At 51.2% G+C, this 19,500-nt stretch overlaps 1 protein-coding gene across 1 annotated transcript in view; it reads left to right on the forward strand.

The window, feature by feature from the left end:
- Positions 1-19,500, forward strand: part of MTUS2 (microtubule associated scaffold protein 2) — a 79,907-nt gene that overhangs the window by 8,684 nt on the left and 51,723 nt on the right. Inside the window, exons 3-4 of the mRNA XM_029048531.2 lie at positions 17,288-17,327; positions 19,300-19,431. The gene's annotated coding sequence lies outside the window, so the exon portion shown is untranslated. The remainder of the gene's footprint in view (positions 1-17,287; positions 17,328-19,299; positions 19,432-19,500) is intronic.

The following is a 19,500-nucleotide window of genomic DNA, read 5'->3' on the forward strand; positions in this document are numbered from 1 at the left end:
GGTCCTCTGTCCCATTTTGGCAAGACGTCCCTTCCAAAGCCGACCAGCCAGGTTCAGGGAAACCCTCCTGGGGGTGGTGGGGGGATTTTTGAGCCTTAGAGACTGTACGGGAACGCTGCCTTTGGCTTCTGTGGTCCTCTCTCAGGTGCCTAATACAGTGCCGGGCAGTCAATCAATCAGGAGTACTTACTGAGCACCTATTGTGTGCAGAGCACTCGACTAAGGACTTGAGATACAAGTAGAGTTGTAGATAAGATCCAGGCCCTGGAGGAGCAGTGTGGCTTAGTGGTAAGAGCACAGGCCTGGGAGTCAGAGGACCTGAGTTCTAATTCTATGAGAGGCAGCGTGGCTCAGTGGAAAGAGCCCGGGCTTGGGAGTCCGCGGTCATGGGTTCGAATCCCGGCTTTGCCACTTGTCAGCGGTGTGACTGTGGGCGAGTCATTTCACTTCTCTGTGCCTCAGTTACCTCATCTGGAAAATGCGGTTTTAATTGTGAGCCCCACGTGGGACAACCTGATTCCCCTGTATCTCCCCTAGCGCTTAGAACAGTGCTCTGCACATAGTAAGCGCTTCACAAAAACAAATACCAACATTATCATTCCTCTGCCACTTGCCTGCAGTATGCCCTCGGGCAAGTCACTTCACTTCTCTGGGCCTCCGTTGCCTTATCTGTAAAATTCCTGTTCTCCCTCCTGCTTAGACCGTCAGCCCAAATGTGGGTGCGGAACTGTGTCCGTCCTGATCGACTTGTTATCTACCCCAGAGCTTAGAACAGTGTTTTTCACATGACTGCTTAACGTGTTCCCTAATGATAACAGAGGAGTTTACAATCTACTGGGGGCAGAGGTGATCAATAAATACTATAGATGGATTGCCATCTGGCTGGAAAAAACTTTTCAAGACCCTTTGAGGGTTTTCCCAGGACTTGTACAGCCTGGAAGGAGAAAGGAAGAGTCAGAGTTGGTCTGTGATAAACCTGATTCTGCTAACAAGCGTCCCAGTGTTTCTACCAACTGTCATGTTGTTCTCTCCGGTCACTTAGTACAGTGCTCTGCACACAGTAAGCGCTCAATGAATACGATTGATTGCTTGATTGACTGCCTTGGGGCGGAGCTGTGGATGAGGGAACCCGAATCTGGTAGATTTAATAAAGGAATGATGTGAAATACAATTGCACATCGACTTGACCATGGCTTCCGTAGTCAAATGCAAATTGACAGTGACATTTAATAACGAAGACTCTACTTTAAAAGCAATTTGCATTTATTAAGGGCGTCTTATGCATTCGAAGTGACTTTATTCATTCTTAATTCTCTGTGGCGACCGTGACGTAGTCGTTTCTGGCTTCCGGCAGGCTCTTCCCAGGAGTTGTAGCCCTGTGGAGGCATTGGTGAGGAGCCTCTTTGAAATGAAATGAGAAAGAGATAGAAAGAGGCTGAGGGAGTCTCTTATGGTGCAGTCCAGTCCCTTATAGTTTAATCCAGAAGAAACAAACACCCACGCTTAAGAGCCCAAGGACAATAAGAACGGGCTACTGAAGTAAACCGGTGACGTCTATTGGGAGGCAGTGTGGTCTGTCAAGATTTACTGAGTTCTTACAGTGTGCACAACACTTTGCTAAGCGTTTGGAAGTCAACAGACGCTTTCCCTGCCCATGGTAGGGAGCCAGGGAACCCAAGTTCTGGTTCCACCTCTGCCATTAGTCTTCCAGGGCACCTTGGGTAAGTCAGTTGTGTCCATTTTCCAGATGAGGAAACTGAGGCCCCCAGAGGTGAAGCTATCTGCTCTACCTTCCCTCTCAGACCGTGATCCTTGTATGAAACAGGGACTAGGAAGCAGGATGGCCTAGCGGGAAGAGCACGGAATTGGGGCACAGAAAGTCCTGGGTTCTAATCCCAGCTCTGCCACTTGCCTGCTCTGAGGCCTTGGGCAAGTGACTTAACTTCTCTGAGCCCCGGTTACTTCATCTGTAAAGTCGGGATTAATACTGTGGTTCTCCAGGTGGGACATGGACTGTGTCCAACCTGATCAGCGCGTACCTACTTCAGTGCTTAGTGCGATGCCTGGAACATCATAAAGCGTTTAACAAATACCATGAAAAAACCTAAAAACGGGGACTGTCTGCTCTGATTGTTTTGTATCTGCCCCGGCCCTTAGCACAGTGTTTGGCACATAGTAAATAGAATAAGTGTCATTCTTCTTATATACTTTTGTAATGCATTCGGAAAGATTTAGTGTGTCTTTCAATGCGTAGCCCTAAGGAGTGATGTTGATTGTCGTGAGGGGTAAATTCCCAACCAAAAATCAGTATCGGCTCCCTAAGGAAATACAAGGAAAGAACTGCGGCCTTCCTGGCATTGGGGCCAAAGGGCTATTTAGTGTCCGGGGGTCCAGGACTCACAGAGTCGGTTGCCACCTGCCAACGGGGACCTCGGAACAGAGCAGCTGAGGGCTCGGAGTCCCGTGTTTACCAACAGAAGTTCTGCTGCGCTCCTTAATTAGCCCCCATTTTGTGATAGATTCTTGGCACAGAGGGACTGCTGTCAGGCACGGATTTATGTGGAAATTGGCGGTTAGGTTCTCATCCGCGGCAAATTCTAATTTGGGAGCGTCGTACGCGGCTTGCGAATCACTGGAATCCTCGGGTCTGGGGCGCTGGTTTGTCTCAGCAGGGAAACTTGGAGCCCGTGAGTACTTCAGGACAGACAATGCCTGGATCTCAAAACTCTCCCGTGTGAGGGAGGCAGGATTTACAACTTACAGTTCAGAGCAACGCACTGAGCGGGGCTTGAAGCATCACAATCCTCCATTTGGGTGTGAGTCCCTTGTGGGCAGGGAACCGGTCACTTTTCTGCTTTGTACTTCTCAAGCGTTTAGCACAGTGATGCGCAGAATCCGCCCTTTCCTCTCCCTCCAAACTGCTCCCACATTCATATGATCACTCATCCTATTCTGCCTGGATTACTCCATCAGCCTCCTCGCTGACCTCCCAGCCTCCTGTCTCTCCCCACTCCAGACCATACTTCGCTCTGCCGCCCGGATCATTTTTCTACAAAAACATTTAGCCCCACTTTTCTTCATCTCCCACGCCCTTCTCCATTGCCTTGACGTGCTCCCTTTGCTCTCCCCCCCGCCCCCAGCCCCACAGCACTTACGTACATATCTTTCATTTTATTTATTTGTATTGATGTCTGTCTCCCCGCTCTAGACTATAAACTCATTGTGGGAGGGGAATGTGACTTTTTACTGTTTTATTGTAGTCTCCCAAGTGCTTAGTACAGTGCTCTGCACACATTAAGCACTCAATAGATACGACTGAATGAAAGAATGAATGAAAGAAAGAGCTCCGTACAGTCCACGGCAGAAGACCCCCGAAACACTCGGGCCGTCTAGGTTATCTAGAAGACAGCCCTTTCACAGCCACGAAGCCCGGCATTTTGGATCCACCTGGGTGTTCGGTACTTGCCCTGTGCCGAACACTAAGGTGGATACAAGGTCCTTGAGTCAGACGCTGTCCCAGTCCCTCATTTCAACGGGGAGAGAAAGCAGGGATCTCAGAAAAGCAGCATGGGGTAGTGGATAGAGCACAGGCCTGGGAGTCAGAAGGTCATGGATTCTAATCCCTCCTCCGCCCCTTGCCTGCTGCGTGAACCTGGGGAAGTCACTTCCCTTTTCTGTGCCTCGGTTACCTCATCTGTCAAATGGGGATTAAGACTGGGAGCCCCACGTGGGACAGGAACTGTGTCCAACCTGATTTGCTTGTATCCACCCCGGCCCTGACTTCAGTGTCCGGCACATATGAAGTGCTTAACAAATACCGTTACTATTATTATTTTCTGCTCCTTCTTCCACCTTTCTGTTCTCAGAAGATTGATAGCACTGGAGAGCGGGAATGTGGCAGACTGATTTTTTATAACTAGTTGGATTTCGGCCTTCGCCTCCCCCTTCTTTACCACCTCTTTCTGCAAAGTCGTCCCTCGCTCTCTCGAGGCCAGGAGGCTGCTGGTGACCACCCTCTGCTCCCAGCATCCCCCCATAAATGCCGAATTACCCTCTCCTTAAAACGAAAACCGAGACCCTCTCAACACCCCAGCGTCCTCCGTTTCCAAAAGCTGGCAAAGCAAGAGAGGTCCGAATTTACGGGGGCTAATTTTGTTATATTTTGGTATTAAGAGGAAATGATGTTAATGGTAATTGCCTAATAAAAAACCGTTAAAATCATTTAGGGAAATTAAAGCACCGACAAGCTCGTAATGGCTTTTCGGGTTGTTAAATGGGATCATCTCGGATTATCATTAAGGGATGGACGATAAACTCGCAGAATTTTCACGAGTGAATCTTCATTAAGACGGCGGCAGCTGCCGCTGTCGGTCTTCCCCGGAGCGCTCGGGCATGGGGTCTGGGAGTGTGGAGGGGAGAGATAATGATCACCAAAGACACACGTGTCCCTGTCTCGAATGAGGTAAATTATCCTTCACCTTTTAATCACGTGACCTCAGCCGTGGATGTTGGAGGGGGTTGGAAAAAAACCATTTCTACCCGCCTCTTGTTGCCATCTCCCTTCATTCCATTAAATCTCTTCTAGGTTTGCCGCTGGAGTTTGCAGGTTGTGGGTTCCGGCTCTTTGATAGACCAATCTCTCATGGAGCTAAAAGATTGTTCCACAGATTCGTGTGTTAAGAAGCTGCCATTTAGATATCTGAAATATTCAACCCTTATGTCCCACCCGGTCATCCATACGAAATTATTTTAATACGCTCAAGTTTTCGGCTTCGCGCTCGTGTGATTTTAACGACTTCTGTGAAGCGCCATAAATTGGTAATGTTTCCGGACGAATGGAGAAATTCATTCATTCATTCAATAGTATTTAAATTGAGCGCTTACTATGTGCAGAGCACTGGACTAAGCGCTTGGAATGGACAAATCGTAACAGACAGAGACAGTCCCTGCCCTTTGACGGGCTTACGGTCTAATCGGGGGAGACGGACAGACAAGAACAATAGCAATAAATAGAATATCCAGATAGGGGCTTCCCCTAAACCTGCGAGATGAGGAGCGGTTGAAAGGCGGGCAGGTGTGAGGCAGAGGTCACCCCCCAAGCCGTGTGTTCGGAAAGATCTCGGTACCCCGAGTAGCAGTTACAGGTAGGAGAAAGTTAGTGCACTTATTTCGGCAGGCGTTATCCACCACAAGTGAGGCCGACCTGTGTCTGTGTGTCCATCCCGATTAACTTGTAACTTACCCCTGCGCTTAGAACAGTGCTTGACACATAGTGAGTGCGTAACAAACACCATTATTATTATTACTATTGCAAAAGTGAACCGGTGAGACCGCGTAACTGTCGGGAGAGATTGCCTGCAGACCCGAGAGCTGCTGTTCACGCCAAAGCCTCCAACCGACGGAAATTAGTTTCACAAATCTAAGACTTCACGCCTGGACCGAGCGTTATTCAATTGGCTCAGTGACACAGAAAGGTGTCCTGCCCATTTTAAAAACGCACTGAACGGTGCCGGAGTCTCCCGGCACAATCTGGATGGCCAAGAGCAGCATCTCGTGGGGAGGGTTAATCCTCAAATCTCCTCTCTGGGTTTCAGAATCTGGGCTGGTTGCCCCCATGCTGCCCTGCATGTCCTTGCCCCTGCCTCAGATGTCCAGGTTCAGTGTGTTTTTAGAAACTGCTCCCCGAAACTGAGATAAACCCAGAGTCCGTCCCTGGAAGCGAAGCCACTTGTCAACTGTGTGACTGTGGGCAAGTCACTTAACTTCTCTGGGCCTCAGTTACCTCATCTGTAAAATGGAGATGAAGACTGTGAGCCTCAGGTGGGACAACCTGATGACCCTGTATCTACCCCAGCGCTTAGAACAGTGCCCTGCACATAGTAAGCGCTTAACAAATGCCAACATTATTATTACTTAGAGAAGCAGTGTGGCCTAGTGGATTGAGCACCGGCCTGGCAGTCAGGAGGATCTGGGTTCTAATCCCAGCTCGGCTACTTGTCCGCTGTGTGACTTTGGGCAAGTCGCATCACTTCTCTGTGCCTCAGTTACCCCATCTGTAAAATGGGGATGAAATCCTGCTCCCTCATTAGACTGTGAGCCCCTCGTGGGACAGGGACTGTGTCTAACATGATCTCCTTGTATCTACCCCAGCGCTTAGTACAGTGCCTGGCACATAGCAAGCGCTTAACAAATATTCTATTATTATTGTTATTCCTACTACTCGTGACTCTATATCATCAATACGTTTGGGCATCAGTCATGTTTTATAATGTCATCAGATCTCCGACAGCTCTTTTCTTCCTTTTTGTCTCCTGTCACGTTGTGTGTTTCCTTCTTAGTTTGCCCTCTAATAAGTTGCTGCCTATCGGCATTGTCCGCCTTTGACTGTCAGCCTCTGGTGGGCAGGGACCACGTCTTGCTGCTTCCGTGGACCCCCTTGTCTCGTTTGGTTGTCACGCGGTCTGGTCTTAAAAATAAGCCAACCTCAGAGACGGTGTCTGTGGACCTCGGAGGTGACTCCCCCGAAAACAGCCATCCGCTCTTTACCCCCACCTTTGGCTCTGCGCTGGTCAATGGGAGAGAGCCCGACGCTGGGAATCGGGCGACCCGGGTTCCGGTCCCGGCTCCGCACGAAGGGACGTCGGGGGGCAAGGTTTCTGTCCCCCAAAACCTTCTCTGGCCTTCCGGGAGGTGGACGGGCCCAGCAGGAGTCCTGAACAAAGCTGGCCACCTCGGGCGGCAAAGACCAGGGTGGCTACCAAGACAACTTTGGCACTGGTGTGCAGCCCTACCCCCCCCCCCCCTTCACTTGCTCATCGCATTCCTCCTCCTCTTAATTAATATAAGGGCCCACCTCAGATGCCCATCTCTTCCTCCTCCAATCTCCTCTGTGGGTTTCAGAATCTGGGCCGGTTGCCCCTTGCTGCCCTTGCATTTCGTGAATCATGTATTTCTGTTTTTGGATTCCCCACATCCTTCCCCTTTCTCCCCGCTCCCAGATCAGTGTGTGCGTCCAGCCAGCACAGTGTCTGCACCGCGGAAGTCGAAGGACCCGGGATTCTAGGCCGGGATGCGCCTGGAGCTGGCCATCGTGGGCAAAGAGCACACGTGCCCTTCACGACGTGCTCTACCTTCTGTCCACCTACTCTCTCCTTGCTCTCCGGGACCCAGCGGGAACGTGATGGCGGGGACCAGAGAGTGTTGGGTTATTTGATTTTTCACTTCCTTTTCTGGCCTCTCAGCGGTACAAACACTGCTCTCCATTTGGATGTTGATATTTTCCCTCTGGCAGATAGGTTCCTTGGCCATTTCCCCAGATGAATAACAATAATAACAGAAAGAATAATAGTCCCGAAGATAATTACGGCATTTGCTGAGGGCTTACAGTATGTCAAGAACTGTTCCAAGTGCTGGGGGAGATACAAGTTAAACAGGTTGGACCTCGCTCTCGTCCCACGTGGGGCTCTTACATGTTTTACAGATGAGGTGACTGAGGCCCAGAGAAGTAAAGTGACTTGCTCAAGGTCACACGGCAGACAAGTGGCAGATCTGGGATTAGAACCCATGACCTTTTGACTCCCGGGTCCATTCTCCATCCACTGTGCCACGTTGCCCCTCTTCTAAGCACTTAGAACAGTGCTCTGCACCTCGTAAGCGCTCAGTAAATACCTTCGATTGATTGTTGGCCGCGGGATGAGGGCCACAGCCAGTAGAAGGATCCCTGGAGGCCCGGTGGTCTAGGGCTGGGAGTGACAGCGGCAAGAAATGATTAACCAAGGGGGGGAAAGTGCAGCGAGTCCAGACAATATTGTGCTTTTGGCAAAGAGACCGTTCGAGAAGCCAAAGGCCAGAAGCCCTTCCATTCGACCAAAAGAAATCTGTGCTACAACGAGGCCGTTTGGAACTGTTTGGAAAATAAAATTAAGCTGGGGACCATAGACTGGAATTCGCTGCTAAAGATTAATTTATCTCTTTTGAGATTTTTTTTTTTTAGCAGTCTTTGGGCAGAGCCATTATGCATTTTCACAAGAACACTAATTACAGTACGTTTCCTTAACTAAACAACCCATGTTTTTTTAATCGTGATTGAATTCCATCTCATTACTGTGGCTTGTGTAAGATCCTATCGGAATAGTAATAATAATAGTAATAGAACCTCAAGTGTTCACAGTGGGTTTTTTTTTTTCCTAAATTCCTTTCTCTCTGATGATCGCATTTTACCCTCTCACTATCCTTTCGAGGCAGGTGTCATTGCTTCCATTTTACAGATGAGATAATGGAGGCACAAGGAAATTAAATGACTTGTCCAGAGTTTTGCTAATTATTAAAGACTCAGGGTGGCCTAGTGGATAGAGCACAGGCCTGGGAGTCAGAGGGAGCTGGGGTCTAATCCTGGCTCTGCCACTTGTCTGCTGTGTGACCTTGGGCAAATCACTTCGCTTCTCTTTACCTGTCACCTCCTCTGTAAAATGGGGATTAAGACTGTGAACCCCGTGTGAGACAAGGACTGCATCCAACCCGATTAGCTGGTACCTACCCCAGTGCTTAGTACAGTGCCTGGCTCCTAGTGTGCGCTTAACAGATGCCATTAAAATAAAAAAGGAAGAGTCCAACCCAGCCTTCTAAAGCGTCCACATTCTGTCCACAACCTGTAATGAAAATCCCTTCTTCCAACTTATCACCGTATTTAGTGCGGGCCCACGGAATGCAGCACACTGTATTGGGAAATTACAACAGAAAGAAAACATACCGACTGCCCGCAGGCACCGACGCTGAGTTGACACAGATGATTTACACGAAGCGGGAGCAGGAGGAAGAAGAAAGTTCGGAGAGGTAGAAGAGCGAATGTGACAGGGTGGAATATCAGAATAAATAGGAATAGGTAATCGAATGGAGCTGAGTGTGATTAGAACAGGCGTGGAAGGAACATCTCCGGGCCTGTGTGGCGCTTCTGACTCCAAAAGGAGCCGACACGAAGGGAAACCTCCCGTCGACGCCTCTCCGAGCCAGAGAAATTCAGTTTTATTTCGTGGGGCAGGGTCTTTTTGGGAGGTGTAGTTACGGGCCCCGCGACTGGGATAATGGCGTTGCTTCTTGGAGCTGAGTCTCCGGAGGAGGGGGTCGTTCAAAAGAATCCTACCCGGCGTCGTACAGGGCGGGGTGGGGGTGGTGTGCCTTGATATCGCCACGCTCTGCTGTGCTATAGATGACCGAGTTCTCTGGCAAGAGGAGGATGACCCGAAGGACTGTAGGGTCTGAATCTCCGAAACAGATAAGAGTAAAGCCGGGCCCCGTGCTCAGATCGCGGACAGAGAGGTCAGCTTTAATCAACACCTATCCGTGGGCCCTGAGCATGCTTGAGAGGTTTCCAGTCAGGGCTGAAAGGATGGAAATGGTAATTAAGTGCTTACTGTGTGCCAGACGCTCTGCTAAGCACTGGGGTAGATACAAGCTAATTGGGTTGGTCACAGCCCATGCCCCACATGGGGCTCCCGGCCTTCACCCCCCTTTTACAGATGACATAAGAGACGAGGCACCGACAAGCGAAGCAACCCATCCGAGGTCACCCGGCACACGAGTGGAGAAGCCGGGATTAGAACCCAGGTCCTTCTGACTCCCAGGCCCTTGCTCTCTCCACCAGGCCACGCTGCTTCTCCCAATGGTGTCTCTGTGGCCTTTTGGTGCTCGGAAGCCTGTCCCCGCCCGCTCCTCACCTTCCTGCAACCCCTGCCCTGCCAGGACCCCAGATTCACGGGCTGGCAGCCCGTTTTAGACCCGACAGTCCCGGTTTCAGCCGGTCCGTTGCCCGGGCGGCTCAGATAGGGCCCTGGCCGCCTTCCCGCCTGGCGTTTTTATTTGCAGCGACACTTCAGTCAGTAGGGCCCCAGAAGGGACATGCCCCAGCTCTGGGCCGAGGAAGGATTATGTGGATTCTGGGAACTTCTGCCGAGAACCTCTCTGGAAGTATCCTGCTGACACCCTCACGCAACTCTCTGTACAGAGGATGCCTTGTGCCCGTGTCTCCTGTCAGCATGGCTCAATCAATCGATCAGTCACGCTTACTGTGTGCAGAGCACTGTACTAAACACTTGGGAGAGTACAATATACAGGGTTCCCAGCCCACAGGGAGCTCACGATCTAGCGGGGGGAGACAGACGTTACTAGAAATAAATAAATTATGAATATGTGTTTAAGTGCTGTGGGACTGAGGGAGGGATGAATATTGGGAGCAAATCCAAATGCAAGGAAGATGCAGAAGGGAGAGGGAGAAGAGGAACTGAGGACTTAATAAGAATAGTACTCGTCGTTTCTCTGGGCCTCGGTGACCTCAGCTGGAAAAGGGGGATTAACTCGGCACATAGTAAGCGCTTAACAAATACCAACATTATTATTATGTGTCAAGCACTGTTCTAAGTATTGAGGTAGATGGACACAGCCCCTGTCCCACGTGGAGCTCACATCTAAGGAGGGAGCAGGATTTCATCCCTATTTTATAGATGAAGTAACTGAGTCACAGCAAAGCGACTTGCCCAAGGTTACACAGTAGACATGCGGCAGAGCCAGGATTAGAACCCAGGTCCTCTGACTCCCGGGCCTGCGCTCTTTCCACTAGGCCACACAGCTTAGGGAAGCCCTCTTGGAGAATCTGTGCCTTCAATGAGGCTTTGAAGGTGGGGAGACGAAGATGGGAAAGGTGTCGGATATGAAAAGGGAGGGCATTTCAGTCCGGAGGGAGGATTGAGGGTGAGAGGTCGGTGGCGAGATAGGCGAAATCGGGGGACAGTGAGTAGGTTGGCAGTAGAGGAGCTAAGTGTGCGGGCTGGGTTGGAATAGGAGAACAGAGAGGTAAACAGGTCAGAGACGCATTTCCATATTTTATCTTCACGCAGCACCGATCTGTCTGCCTCGTAAACAGTGTGAGAGTGTCCATTTTCCGGTGGTCTTTCTAGCCACATCGGTGCGCTTGGGTAGAATTGTACTGTCAGCCATATTGACTTTGCAGACAAATGACAGAGATATACGTGTATATATATTTAGATAGAAAGAGATGCATATGTATTATAGGCAAGTGTATATGTATATACATAGGCTGTTTCGAACAAGAAAACTATACATTTCCTAAGGTCAGGTTTGCAAGAATGGGGAGGAGGTCCATCTTCAGCAATAATAAAAAACCTGCCCCCTGCCTTGAATTAGGATTCCCATGCTTCCAGGGTCAGAGCGTCTACAGCTTTAGGATTCCCCGAGCCCTAACATTCAGCGAGCTTCAGCAGTTGCAAACAATGTATTTTCCTCCAACGCCGAAGGGACGTGCCCAAGGTAATTCAACTAAAACCCAGGTGTCCCGAGTCCTGGGCTCTTTCCACCAAGCCGAAGATGTCATCGGGGGAGACGGGGGCCGAGGCACCGTGGCCCAATCCGGGCAGGTGTTTTCTATACACACTGAAGAATTGTCCTTCTCTCCCGGAAACCCCTTGGGGACCCACGGACCCCAGATGTGATATGGGGAAATGTGGCAGACGGAATGTATTCCGATCGGGCCAGGCATCTTCTCTGCACATTCAGGCCGCCTCTCGCCGCCTTCTGTTACTTGCGGTCTTATCTGTTGATGCACTGAGATTTTTTTTAATGAATCATGAATCGATCATAGGGCGTCACAGAATCCAGGAGGAACGCCCGAGTGGGGCCCCCTTCCCCCCGCGCCAGCCCCTATGGCTTGGCATGGTGGGGACGACCATTCAACATTAGCCCCGTAACGAAAGGACCAAATTGTAAAACGGTTTCAGCGTCATCAAAATTTGCTTTCTGTGTAACCTCCCCACGGCCCAGACACGTGAATCAGAAAAGGTGGAGCTCTGTGGCCCAGTTTTCCTTCCTCTCTCAGCGTGTTTGCGCGTAGTACGATGGGATTCAAGGAGCCAAAGTGAAGAGGGCAACCTGGAGGCTGCAGAATTGACAGCTTGAGGGCCATTTTCTCAGCCTTCCCCCCGCTCCCGTGGAGTGATGATGTTACCGTCCTTCCTTTCCTGCTCCCTGTACTAACCCGGAAAGACCTGCTTGCCTCCAAAGGAGAGGCAGTGTGAGCTAGTGGAAAATGTGTGGTGTCAGGAGACCCGGATTCCAGTCCCACCTCTGCCACTGCTCTGCCGTGGGACCCTTGGGTGAGTCACTGAACCTCGCTGGGCCTCAGTTTCCTCACATGCAAAATGGGGATAAATTACTCCCTGCCTCTTAGACTCCGAGCCTCATGAGGGACAGGGACCGACACCTCTCGGATTATCTGTCATCTTCCCTAGCCACTAGCAGAGTGCTCATCACACAGTAAGCACTTAATTACCTTTACTAGCTAAAATAGGCCACTAAGAAAACGCCCAAATTCCCTCTTGGCGCTCTTCTCAGCCCCGAAAACCTCATGCTATTTTGACCTAGTTTTTCCTGAAGTTAAGCTGTGGAGTGACCCAGATTTTTAATTTTTAGTCCATTTCTTGTTCTGTTTGGTCGTTTTCCCTCAAACCTGCTTGTAGCTGAATCAGACAGAAACCCAGCCCCGGAACCATCTCCCCCCCTGCTCCTCCGCGCCCTCGGTTTCCTCGGCCTTCAGCCGGGTTGGGGGCTTTCGAGAGAGACGGTTTTGTCCGGTAGAACCCAGTTTGACCATCCAATGGTGACACTCGGCATCAGAGAATACTGGAGAAGCAGCGGGGCTTAGCGGATAGAGCGGTGGCCTGGGATTCAGAAGGACCTGGCTTCCAATCCCGACTCCGCCACTTACCTGCTATGTGACCTCGGGCAAGTCACTTCACTTCTCTATTATCTCAGTTACCCTCGTCTGTAAATCGGGGATAAAAGTGTGAGCCCCATGTGGGACAGGGACTGTGTCCAAACTGATTAACCTGTATCTACCCCAGTGCCAGAAGAGTGTCTGGCACATAGTAAGCGCTTAACGAGTACTTATTATTGTCATTATTAAGACTAAGTGGTGGTGTTCTCCCCTCGGATCGGCTGTGGCGGGGATTTTCGGTGTGTTACAACAGACCCGGCTGCCGGGTCCATAAGGCGGCACTGACCACTGAGGGCAACCGGAATCGCTCCTCTTTGGACCGTTAGCCAACGACACAGCGGCCTCCCTGAGCTCTTGCCAGTTTCATGCCTCAATCCCCATTTTACAGATGAGATAACTGAGGTACAGAGAAGTGAAGTGATTTGCCCAAAGTCACACCTCGTGTCCTCACTTAGGTTCTCTCATCCTTGCCAGTTGAAATCATTTTTCTCCGTCTCCCCCATTACACTGGAAGCCGTGGAAGGCCGCGACCTCTGTTGAGGTTGTACTCCGCTCAAGGTTTAGGACGGGGCTTCACGCTTAGTCGGCCCTCGGGACCACGGGATCGATGGGTTGTGTAGGGTCCTCGAGATGGTTGGGCGGGGGAAACGAGGTTTAACATTTCTAATGTCTCAGCCTTGCTCAATGCCTCCAAAAGGATGTGGATCTGAAATTTTTCTTCTGTGCTGAATAGGCGTGATTTTAGCTGACTCCCCGCAAGCCCATATGGTAAGATACTGCCGAAGAACTTTGCGTGGACCAATTATCTCTTGGCTTAATACTGCTGACGGATCTCCACAGGGTAGCCCGCTCGAGGAGTGGAGGTCACGGAGGTCATCGCGGGAGGAATCGTTAATTCTTCCATCCCTAGACGCGGGGATTCTGAGAGCCGGCACCTGCCCCCGACCCTTGCCATCTGTGCGGCCCCTTCCCACAGTGCCGGTCGCACCGCGGCACCCGAAACACCCGCAGCCCGTGAAGCACCGGCGGTCCTCATGGCACGGGCGAGCACACGCTTCACTCACGGCCCACGTGGCACCCCGGGCACCCGCGGCCTTCACGGTTCTCCCGGCACACACGGCAGCTCCCGGCTCCCCCGTCCTTTACGCCTTCGCGGCTCCGAGACGCTGGCTGTTCATCGGATGCGCTTTGAGCGAAGCAGATTTTCATTTGGAATCGAACGCCTGGGGTACAATCTGAGCAAGCATCTGTTTGGGGCCTTTTTTAAGAAAGTCAAGTGAGTTGGGAAGTTCTAACACGCCTCGTGGGCGGCACGGGGGGCTTGGCTGGCTCGACGTCGCCACTGGGAGAGAAATCGGGATGGGAAATGGGCGGGCCGAACTCGACACGTTCATCTCTGGGGAGCCCGGGGGCGTTTGTATGCCGGTCGGGCTCGATCCTCCAGGCACCCGGTTGTCCCAGGCTGCGGATTAGGCCGGAGACACCGCCGTTGGGGACGAGGGAACGTTTGTCCGGTGATGCTGGCCTGCCTGGATTTCAGGGACGGTTTTCCTGAGCGCAGGGCTTTGTAAGAACATCACCTCTAGGGTCTGTCAATTAGAAAGGGGGAGGGAGTTCCAGGCCAAAGGGAGGATGTGGGCAAAAAGTCGGCGATGAGATAGTCTGTCTCCCCCTCTAGACGGTAAGCTTGTTGTGGGCGGGGAATGTGTCTGCTTACTGTTGTATTGTACTCTCCCTAGTGCTTCGTACAGTGCTCGGCACACAGTAAGCGCTCAATAAATACGATTGAATGAGATCGAGGAACAGCGGTAGGCGGGCGCTAGAGGAGTGAAATGTGTGGACTGGAAGGTGTGACTTGGGGCAGATCACTTCTCTGTACCTCAGTCATCTCATCTGTAAAATGGGGATTGAGACTGTGAGCCCCACGGCGGACGGGGACCGTGCCTAACTCGATTTGCTGGTATCCACCTCGGTGTTTAGTACGGAGCCTGGCACAAAGTAAGTGCTTAACGAATACCATCAATATTATTATTGTTATTATTAGTATGAAGAGAGCTGGTAGGGTTCCTTAAAGCTGACGGTAAGGAGTTCCTTTCTGTTGGAGGCGGATGGTCCACCACTGGAGATTCTTGAGGAGTGGGGTAAGGTGGGCTGAGCACTTTTCTCTTTTCAGAAAAATGATGCCAGGAGCGGAGTGAAATGTGGACTGGATAGGGGAAAGTCAGGAGGCCGGGAGGTCAGTAAAGAGACAGATGCGGTCGTCAAGGCGGCTGTGATAAGCGCTTGGATCAGCGAGGTGGAAATTTGGATGGAGAGGAAGAGGTGGATTCCAGAGGCGTTGAGGTAGAACGGGAGGGATTTGGTACCAGATCGGGGATACGGGTGGGACGGGCGAGATGAGTCGAGGATAATGCCAAAGTTCTGAGCTTGTGATCATGGAAATCCCACAAAGTCTAAAGTGGAACGTCTTGGACAGGGAACGTGTCTCCCAATTCTGTTGTGTTGTGCTCTCTCATGCTTTTAGAGCGGCGTTCTGTACGCAGCAAGCACTTAATAAATACCGACGAGGAGGGAAAAAAAAATTGGCAAAAGGGCCGGAGGGGCTGAGGGGCGGTGACAAAGGGTGTGCGTTGCCCGCCCGTGTCTCGGGGACGGGATGTCTCCGTGATCAGTGCCGAATATCAGGTCAGAGTCTGTGACTTTTGCTTTGGAGAGCGGAGTGAGATCTTGGAGGGTCGGGCAGGCTGCTAGTGGGCGGAATTCCAGTCGGCTGTCCCCTGCCCCAAGGGTAGAGCGTGAGGAAAACAACTCTGGCAGTAGAGTGGGTCTGAACGGGACCCCGGCGTGACGAGGCTTTAGCGGTTCCCAGAAGGAAGGGAGGACGAAGGCCGAGCCGGGCCTAAGCCCACGTGACCGCAGAGGAAGCCAATAAATCCCAGGTGGATGGCAGAAGGGTTTAGGAGCTGAAGAAACTCCCTCCTACTTGTAACACCCTCTTTCAACGGCTGATTATATTCTGATACATCTTCTCAGCCCACGGAAAGGTTCCATTTTTAGACTCTGTTTTCAGTGGCCTATGATGCATTCATAAAGGATCGTCTTCAGGCACAGATTTATCGTACAGTGTCCAATCCCCGAAAAGCTTTGTTTTCTAACCAATGCAGAGGAGAAAAAAAAAGGCTTTCGGCCCAGTCCATGTTCAGCAGTGCTTCTTCAGAAGGCCCCGAGGCCGAGTAGGGGAGCGCTCGTCGCTTAGTTTCGGAGGGCTTCTTGGAAGGTCGGGGTGTGTGACCTGGTCTCACTGGGCTCTGGGAGGAAAACAGAGGTACGAGAGAGAATTGGCACGTGCTGTTTCCCGAAGCTGAAATCGCACAATGATTTTGACAGAAGGGACCGATGTGATGAGTCAGAGTGATTTGAGGCATGGAAACGACTCCGGCAGCTGCCCGCTCGTCCCTGGCGTATCGGCACAGAGGGCCGGAGGCGCCACCATTTTGAAGGTCCAGAAATGCCTCTTGACAATCCTATTCTTAGTGTCTGTCTTTGTGTGCACCGAGATTGGGCTGTTAATAGAAGCGGTCTGCCTGGGGTTGGTTGGTGGTGGCTATGGACGGATGAGAGGTGAGGGGGCTAGGGGGACCCCCGGGGATGGAGGGAGCTGCACGGCCCAGTGGATAGAGCACGGGCCTCAGAGTCAGAAGGACCTGAGTTCTGATTCTGGCTCTGCCACTTGTCTCCTGTGTGTCCTTGGGGAAGTCACTTCACTTCTCTGGGCCACGTTACCTCATTTGGAAAATGGGGATTAAGACTGTGAGCCCCACGTGGGATAGGGACTCTGGCCGATCTGATAAGCTTGTATTTACCCCAGCGCTTACTAGTGTCTGGCACAGAGTAAGCACTTTACACTTAAAAAAATGAGAGAGAGAGAGAGAGAAATCTGGAGTCAGGAGATGCCTGGGCTCTAATCACAGTGGAGCTTAAAGAGAATTATAAGTGGAACTCCATCAATTGATAGTATTTATCGAACACTCCAGAGCACTGTACCGAGTGCTTGGAAGCGTGTGATAGAGTTTGAAGAAACAATCCCTGCCCTCAAGGAACTTACATTTTAGCAAAGTTTTGCTTCCCCAGGGCCCTTAACCAGAAAGAGCTTGCCAGTTTCCCCAAATCAGGGCTCGGGGGTAGTAAAGGCCGACACGGGCCCCATGTCTTGTTCCTGAGGTGGGCTCAGGGCCTCCGCCCCATCTTTAATCCCTCACCCAGGCCGGAAAATAGAGACACGAACAGAGAAGCACTTGTGTACTGCGTACATTCCCTCTGCTATTTCCAACACGTAGCCAGCATGCGAACGGATTGCACCATTTTGAGGTGTCTGAAAATAATAGAACTCTGAACATGCAACTTGCCAGAAAAACTTGTATTCGCCAATGAAATTCACAACACTTTGAGTCTGTGGAGCGCTATTACTATTTTAACCTGCTGACTTATCTCTTCTTGTCCTCACAGCATCTACGTGAGGTGAGGGAGACTGGCCATGTTTTTGCAGGTGAGAAAACGGGCCCAGAGAAGTTAAATGACCCACTCAGAGGTTCGCAGCGGGCTCGGCGTTAGAACTTGCGTCTCCCGACTCCCAGACCCGTGCTCTGTCCACTCGGCCGCACTGCCTCGCTCTCATAGGAGCGGCCGGCAGGCGGGAGCCTCTGTGAATGCATTTCTTGTTTTATCCCATGCACGCGGGCAGCCCATGGGGAATTCTGCTACCAGGGTAAGAGGGATCAATATGGAAATTTACTAATTAGGCAACTGAGTCCTGGAGGAGGGGAAAGAGGGACCCCCTCTGGGACCCTGCCCCCTGATCGGAGGGGACATGAGCACAGTCGAGAGGGAGGGAGAGCCTGTCTGTCTCCTCCCGGGAATCGCCGTTCCAGGGAGCATGGTAAACTCCCTGAGGGAGCAAACTCATCTCAACCCGAAAGCGTGTAGAACCCTGATGTGGATCAGTGGGGGGGGGGGGGAAATAAAGTCACCAAATTAGCGATCCGGTTGGCCGCATTCAGCAGAACAGACTGATTGTTTTGTGAGAGCCTTTGATTTAGAGGATGACGTCCTGTAGAGTCTCTCAACGTATTCAACAGTGGATCTCTGAAACCTTGGTCATCGTAACAAGCACTTTGGAGTTAGAAAAGAACTGATTTGTGCCGCCCGGAAAGATGTTGGATCCAAGGAGGGGGTCAGTGTTGCTAGCCAGGATGTGCGGGGTGAAGGCGCTTTCCTTGTGGATAGAGCACGGGCCTGGGAGTCATAAGGACCTGGGTTCTAACCCCAGCTCCGCCACCCGTCTGCTGCGGGGACCTTGGGCAAATCGTTCAACTTCTCTGCGCCTCAGTTCTCTCATCTGCAAAATGGAGATTAAGATCGTGAGCCCCATTTGTCCAACCTGATGAGCTCGCCTCGACCCCAGCGCTCAGTACTGTGCCTGGCACATAGTAAGGGCTTAATAAGTACCATCTGAGGAAAAAAAAAGCCCACCCTTTGGAAATCCCACTCCTCAGTTGGCCTCAGAAAGAATTATGGACCGGGCACTCAGCAGTTATTAGAGCAACTCTCTGCTCTACAATCATACACTGATTTTTGAAAGTCATTCTGCAAGATTTGGTGAAAAACTTTCGTTTTATTTCTTTTCTTTTGAAACTTGGTGGCCCATTAGAAAGAGTCAGAGAACCTGGATTCGAACCCTGGCTCCACCACCGGTCTGCTCTGTGACTTTGGGCAAATCCCTTACCTTCTCTGTGCCTCAGTTACCTCACCTGTGAAGTGGGGATTCAACCAACGCCTGTCCTTCCTCTTACTTAGATTGTGGGACAGGGACTGTGTCCAACCTGATTAACTTGTATCTACCTCAGTGCTTAGAACAGTGCTCGGCACATAACAAGCTCTTGACGAATACCACCGTTATTATTAGTAACGGTAGTAGAAAGAGCATGGGATTGAGACTAGGAGACGGGTTCGAATCCCAGCTCCGTCCTCCGGTTTGCTATGTGACCGCGGCCCAGTCACTTTCATTCATTCGATTGTATTTCTTGAGCGCTTACTTTTTGCCGAGCACTGTACTGAGCGCTTGTGGGCCTCATTTTCCTCAGCAGCAGAATGAGGATAAAATCCCTGCTGTCCTTAGCTCTTGAAATCAGTCAAATTTATGGAGTGCTTACTGTACTAAGCGCTTGGGAGAGTACAGTATAACAGAGTCGGTAGACGGGTTCCCGGCCCTCAAAGAGCTTACGGTCTAGACGGGGAGACGGGCATTAAAATGAATTACGGATACGTACATCGTGTTTTGGGGCTGAGGGTGGGGTGAAAAATATCCAGTGCTTAGAGGGTACACATCGAAGTGCAGTGGTGACCCAGAAAGGAGTAGTTGGACAAAAAAAAGCCATCTAAAACAACAAAAGTCAACATCATAGAAGCCACGGGACATTATGGTTTAAGGAGCAGTTTCTTTTTCCTCACGAAATGGACAGGGCTGTTTGGAGCAAGAGGCCGGGATCCTGCCTTCAGGGAGCTTCCGGTCTAAAGGCGGGGACTGATCGTCCCCGGCCACTCCCGGTCACGGCGGCTGTCGAGAGCAAAGGCACGGAGGGATAAAAGTGACGGTAAGGCCGCGTTTGATTGCCACAGAGGGAATCCCCGGGAAGATCCCGGTCCACTGTAACACGATTATC

Source organism: Ornithorhynchus anatinus, chromosome 20, assembly GCF_004115215.2.
Source record: "Ornithorhynchus anatinus isolate Pmale09 chromosome 20, mOrnAna1.pri.v4, whole genome shotgun sequence".
Taxonomy (NCBI): Eukaryota; Metazoa; Chordata; class Mammalia; order Monotremata; family Ornithorhynchidae; genus Ornithorhynchus; species Ornithorhynchus anatinus.